This window comes from Petaurus breviceps, unplaced genomic scaffold (genome assembly GCF_028583685.1).
Source record: "Petaurus breviceps papuanus isolate PSGF00001 unplaced genomic scaffold, PetGlider_PUasm1.0 387, whole genome shotgun sequence".
NCBI classification, from domain to species: Eukaryota; Metazoa; Chordata; class Mammalia; order Diprotodontia; family Petauridae; genus Petaurus; species Petaurus breviceps.
Genome location: NW_027186308.1, coordinates 1,286,724 through 1,293,184, shown reverse-complemented (window position 1 = coordinate 1,293,184; position 6,461 = coordinate 1,286,724). Strand labels below are relative to the sequence as shown.

Below are 6,461 nucleotides of genomic sequence, written 5' to 3'. Positions count from 1 at the left end.
GATGCCCCCAGATCATGCTCAGATGCCCCCAGATGCCCTGAGATGCCCCAGATGCCCCCAGATCCTGCCCAGATGCCCTGAGATGCCCCAGATACCCCAGGATGCCCAGATGCCCTCAGATCCTGCCCAGATGCCCCCAGATCATGCTCAGATGCCCCAAGATGCCCTGAGATGTCCCAGGATGCCCCCAGATACTGTCCTCCTGCATAAGGACAGCATTTAGGGTTGAAGGACCCCGGAGAAGTCTGTGGTTCCACTGACTGTCACATACTGTTGACATTCAGCCTGTGCATATACACGAGCTCTTTCCAGTTCACTAGGCAGGCCATTCTTTCTCATTTAGTCTTCTATCTCCATCTCCTCCCAATCCCTCCCACCCAAAAAGAAGCCCCAAGAGGCAGCAAGTCTAATGCAAGAAAGGTCGGGGTTGGTGGGTTGGCTTTTTCCTCTAGGTGAAGATATAAACAAAGGTTGGAGCCAGGGGCCAGCCAGAAGGTCGGTCAACGGCTTGCCTTTGAGGCAGGGACAGGAAACCCTGCCATGGCTGGTCTGGCTCTGGCCCAAGGTCATCGGCCAAGGCCCCCACCCTGAGCCTTTTGGACATCAAGGGCCAATGTACGCCAACATCCAATCGACTGGCAAAAAGCCTCTGGCCTTGGTGGACCGGAGGGAAGAGGACTGATCAGCTTCCAAGGGTGGCTTCTTCATCCCAGTGCTGAGACCTTTTTCATCCCCTCCTACTGCAAGCCCCTCCACACACATGCAGACAGACACACACACACAATATATACACGTGCACACACATACACACATGCACACACAGAGACAATGGCCCAGATTTGCTTGTAAATACCCTCCAGTCTCTCCAGGGCATCAGCCCCCTTCTCTCCCTCCCCTGGCCCCTACCTCATTTTCCCCACATCTCCAGGCCCCCCTCATCTCATCCATCCCTGCCACACTCATGTTCCTAATGTGCCTTTTTTGGTTCCTGCTGCCAAAAGCCCACATTCCTTCACCAGGCATCCAAAGCCCTCCATTCTCTGGCGCCAGGTTTGCGTGCTTACCTCATACTACACCCCTTCATAGACCCTGCATTCCAGACACACTGGATCACCCATCCTTCCAAGAAGACATGCACGGCTCTCCCATGGGCATTCCTGCTCTCACGCCCCCATCTGAGTCTGCCTGCAACACTCTCCCCAGCTGCTGCCCTCCTGGCCAGGGCAGGACCCTTGGGGACCCAGCTGGGATGCCCCACCTCCTCTGGGGGCAGAGGTCTTCAGAGCTAGTGTGAGGAGGCCAAGGATCCAAGAGACACCCTAAGAGTTTCTAAGGTCACAAAACCTGGGCCACGAGCCACTGATTAGGGAAGGGCTGAACCACCTCAGACCTGAGGCTGGAATGAAGACTAGCAAGAGTCCAGAGAAGTCTGGGAAGAGCCCTCTGAACTGATGCAGAGAGAAAAGTGAGCAGGCCCCAAACTCCAGCAAGGGAGGGGAAAGACCAGCTGGCCACCAATCCAGACAGGGACTGGGAGGACGCATTGTCCTGCCTTCTGCCCTGTGCAGGCAAAGGCCCACGGGAGAGGAATCATACAGGTATTAGGGGGCTTGGTGGAGGCGAGGAGGGGAGGTGCAGTCACTGAGCCTGCGACCAATCCAGATAAAGGATTTGTCTTCCCCAGGGGGAGCAAAGATGAGTCCATGAGAGGAATGGTCACACAGCTCAGTTTAGGGGCTTGGTCCTTCTCAAAATGACTTCACTGATAGACTCAGACTGTCTCTTTCCCTACAGTAGAAGGCAAGCTGGCTGAGGGCAGGGACACATTATCTGCTCGTGTGCCCTGCTTCGTGGGTCTGTGGTCCACATCAGCAGGTCTCTCCAAAGGGGATAAAAGGGAAGGATGAACAGCACAAAGAAAGCCAGTCCATCCACTTGCTTTCAGTCACAAGCCCAAACAAACAAACTCAGTGTTGGTTTTGAATCACAGTTTGATCGGGAAGGGGGAGGAGGGCTGCCTCTGCTGTGCTTGACCTCTGGCCTCTTCCAAGAAGGACATGGAGTGGGGCCAACTTTTCTCCTTTGGTCACTAGGCCTCATCTCCAACTCAGTTCTCCCAGTGGCAAAGCCCAGACCAGCTCAAGGCCTGGCAGTGATCAACCCTGAGAGCATGGGTCCCTGCCACACACATGGATGCCTACATGCATGCCCACATATGAACACATGCAAACACATGTGTGCACATGCATATCTGCACATATATGCACACATTCAAGAGGGCAGTGAATCCCAGGGCCCTCAGGAGAGACTGATGGGACCTGTCCAGTCTGATTCTTGGCTTCTTCCAAATGAACCTCTGGGCCAACACATTCCATGCTCCATGATGACCGGGGCCTTCTTCCTGATATCCCCAAAGGAATAACTTTCCAAATTAATCCTGGCTCCTCAGGAAGCAGACATGAGTCAGCAAAGAGTAGGAGGAATGGTTTTCCAGATGGCAGAAAAGTCCCTTTAGACCAAGGGAGACTTTCTTTTCTGGTGAGAATTCAGATGAGCCTAAAAGTGAGCTGGCTTCGTGGGACCAGACAAGGATTGCCCTCCAGCCTTCGTTCCCCACTGGTGTCCTGCCCTCCCTCCAGCCTCCCCCTGGATTGGAGGCTCCAGGGACTGTCTTTCTGTTTAGTAAGTGCTTAATGCACATTGACTGGATTGGACTGGACCTTTCCATCCCGGCAGGGGGCATCGTGGCCACACCATGGCACAGCCAATGTCAGGCTTCATTCACTGGACAGAAGACTTCTCACACTCATTTCTGCTGATTTTTTTAAATAGAGAAGATGAGCCAAGGTCCTCTTGGAAGGCAAGCGGCCCTGGGATGAGCTGTAAGGCCCATGAGGACGCAGCTGCTTCTGACAAACAGGCCCCCCAGCCTGGGATCACCTGGCTTGGGAGCTCCCCTCCACTGAGCACAGCGGCCCCTGCTATGCAGCTAGTAGCGCCCCCCAGGGCACAGAGGAGGAGGGAGGGCCCTGTGTCACCCAGAGAGCACGTAGCCGGGTCAGGCTTGGAGTCCAGACTTCCTGACTCTGCCCATCTGGCCACACCGCTTCTCCGATGCTTCAGAAGTCCTTGATGAACATGAACGCGGAGGACAGAAGCGGGGAGGGACAATGACATTCGCAAACCTCCCAATTAAAGCCCTTGGTGACCTATGGCTGAGAAAGGCAAGGAGGGCCTCTCTCTGAGAGAATCCAGAGACAGTTCAGGCTTCTTGGGTGGGGTTTCAGGTACTTTGAGCCCTTTGCCTACAGAGTCACTTAATTTCCACATTCACCTCTACCTCACACTCGAGGCAGCACCCTGCTGCCTCAGTGGTACAAATGTGTCATTTTGGTCCCCTCCTAGGGAGGGGGCACATCCAGCCCTCTCAGGCATGAGTGGTGACGGCATCCAGGCCCCAGCCCTCCCCCCCCTCTTCTTCCACTCTCCTCCCTTGGCATTCTCACTCATCCCCATGATTTCAAGGACCACCATCATGCAGCTAACAGCCTCCTCCTTATTCCCCATCCTGCCTGCTCCCCTGAGCTCGCGGGCCGCATCGCCAGTGGTCCTCATGACACTTCTGCCTGGATCTCTCTAACACCTCAAAATCAACACTTGCCCAAACCAAGACGATTCTCATTCTCCCAATCCCCAAGTTCTCCTGCTTCAGAACTTAATCTTTCTCCCTGTGGTTCCATCCCCGTCTTCAATACCTGAATCTTTGGAATTTCAGGATCATCCCTTCAGGGCTTAAGTCTAAGCCCTGAGACCCAGAGCAGGAAGCTCGGTATTTCCTGGGGCTGTGCATGACAAGGCTGAGGTGAAATCTCTCTACCCCCTCTCTGTTCCCTAGGATCAGTTTCCCACAGTGGTAAGTGTTTGTCCCCATGCAGCTGTGAGCAGCCCTGAGGCCCTGTGTGCCTGCTACCCATCAGCCTGACAGTGGGCCCTGGGGGGAGCAGAGTCATCCAGGAAGGGTCTAACAGACCAGGGAAGATGCCAGGCATTCCTTTCCCACATACAGTGTGGCGATTAAAGCATGGCCGGGCTGAATTTCCCCAGTCATGTTTCCATTCAATCCTGGGACAGATGAAGTTGGTGCCAGGGCCAGCCAGGGCTGGCCCAGCGCCCATGATTGCCTCTGACAGTACAGCCTATGGGGATGAATTCAAGTTGGCACAGGTGAGCATATCTACCTAGAAACAGAGGCAGGCTCAGGGAATAAGCATACTCCCATATGCCAAAGGAGCCTGGCAAACCAAGGCCTATTTTAGCACTCTCCTCCCAGGAGGGCACTCCAATGAAGCTTTTCCCCAGGCACAGTGGCAGGGCCTTCTCCTCTGCCATACCCACTTCTACAGGCTGAGGGTGTATTTCTGTAAGATGGGTGTGAACAGAGGCAGAAGCCCCTGACTAGGCAGGGACAGAGCACACCCTGTGGCCATCAGGCCTCCTACTGAGCCCCCCGCCCCACCCCAGCCCCGCCACAGGTGAGAGAATCTGGAGGGACAACACACCAAGTGCTGGGAGATCATTCAGGAAAGCCCACTGGGTACTTTGGGGGGTGCTCCCTGCACCTGCTTTGGCACCTGCAGTGGTTTCTCCACCTCATCCTCAGAAGGAGGGAGAAGGAGCCAGGCCCAGCTCTCTGCCTCATCCCTGGGGTCATCTGGAACAGCCCAAAGTCCATGAAAATAAACAAACCCCGGCCCCACTAAAAGTTGCTGGGCCCAGCCCCGCCGAGCACACACACACAGAGGCCACAAGAGGCAGGGTCCAACGTCCTAGCAATAGTGCTGACGTGGAATTCAGTACCTGCAGGCTGTGCCACTTCTCTCTGGGCCTCAGTTTCCTTCCTCTGTGAGATAAGAGAGGAGACCCTCGCGAAGGTGACGTCTCGCTCTAAACCACAATGATCTGATGCCCTGGAAATGAAGCTTATTCCTGCTTCTATTTCTGCTTACAATATGGTGGCCAAAGCAGGCTACCACAGATAAGGGACTGCCTTCTCCATCCAATTAGACAGACTCCCTCTGGAACTGCCAAAGACAGCCTGATGACCGCACCAAGCCCTTCCATCCAGGTGGCCGACTAGCCCCGTCCCAGACGAGGATGGTCCCCAACTCCCTGAGGCTGATAACACGAGGGGCAGGATGAGGGACCTCAAGCCAGGGAGGGGATAGCAAGGTGGCAGACATCGAAGGTCAGAGCAGCCCAGTTTGTGCTAGAAGGAAGCATAGACACCAGCTAGGCTGATTCTTTCATTTTATAGATGAGGGGACAGAGGCACAGGGCAAGGAAATATTGCCCCAGGTCACATAGGGAGCAAGACAGAGGAGAGATCTGAACCCAGCTCTTCAGGCTCCAAAGCCGGTGCTCTTCCCAGCCTACACAATGTCTCTTATGTACCCAAGGGAGATAATCTGATTTACTCTGTAAGAGTTTAATGGATGCTATCTGCCACTAACATGATGCCACCTTGCAGTTGGGGGAAACCTTTGGATTCCAAGGACCTTGTACATGGTAGGTGCTTAATACAAGCTTGTTGGGTAGATGGATGGACAGACGGACAGATAGATGGATGGATGGATGGATGGACAAATGGATGGACAGATGGACGGATGGATGGACGGACGGACGGATGGATGGATGGGGGGGTGGGGGGGGGGATGGGTGGGTGAGTGGACAGATGGGAGGGATGGGTAGGTGAGTGGACAGATGGATGGGTAAATGAATGCAAGTGGAGGGCAGTGTCTTCGAAGCCCATGCTCTAACAGGCCCAAATGACCAAGAGAAGCTCTGACTAAGGGCCCAGTCAGGGATGGTTAATAATCTCTGGCTTGGCCACAGACAGAGGCTGTTCGTAGGCCCCCACCCACTGGAGGACACTGACTCCAGCAAGGAGGTCTGTGGTCTTCTTTATAACAAAACCAAGGATTCCTTATTAACTGGTCAGCTTTGGGGCTTCGTGGGCAGCTCTCAGCTCCTGACCCAGCTACCCTCCCTCCCATACATGTGATGGCAACAGTGGACGTGTTTATGCTTCTTCCAAGCATCTGACATGGATTCTCTCATCCAAGCCTCAGAACAAGCCTGAGGTTCAGGTGCTTGCCCAGATTCACACAGCTACTCAGAGTCAGAGGTGGGATTCAAACCCAGGTCCTTCTGACCTCAACCCACCAGAGTAGGCTGTGACCCAGTATTGGGTCTTCCCCTCCTTGCCCTGTTGACCCCAAGCCCATGATCTGCAGAGAGGTCTGAGCTGGGGCCCAGGGATGGCCCGGGATGAGTGGTTGGGCTTACTCATTGACCTGGCCGGCCTCTCTGATGTCAGCGCCATGTTTGCTCTCACACAACAGACTGTTTGTTGTTCTTTCCGATTCTCTCGAGTCAGCAGCAGGAAGGTCAACCAAAGGCTG

General features: G+C 54.6%; 1 protein-coding gene across 1 annotated transcript in view; it reads right to left on the bottom strand.

Moving 5' to 3' along the window:
- The window catches only part of COL18A1 (collagen type XVIII alpha 1 chain), a 136,309-nt gene that overhangs the window by 75,739 nt on the left and 54,109 nt on the right, over nt 1-6,461 (bottom strand). The gene's annotated exons all lie outside the window — the stretch shown is intronic.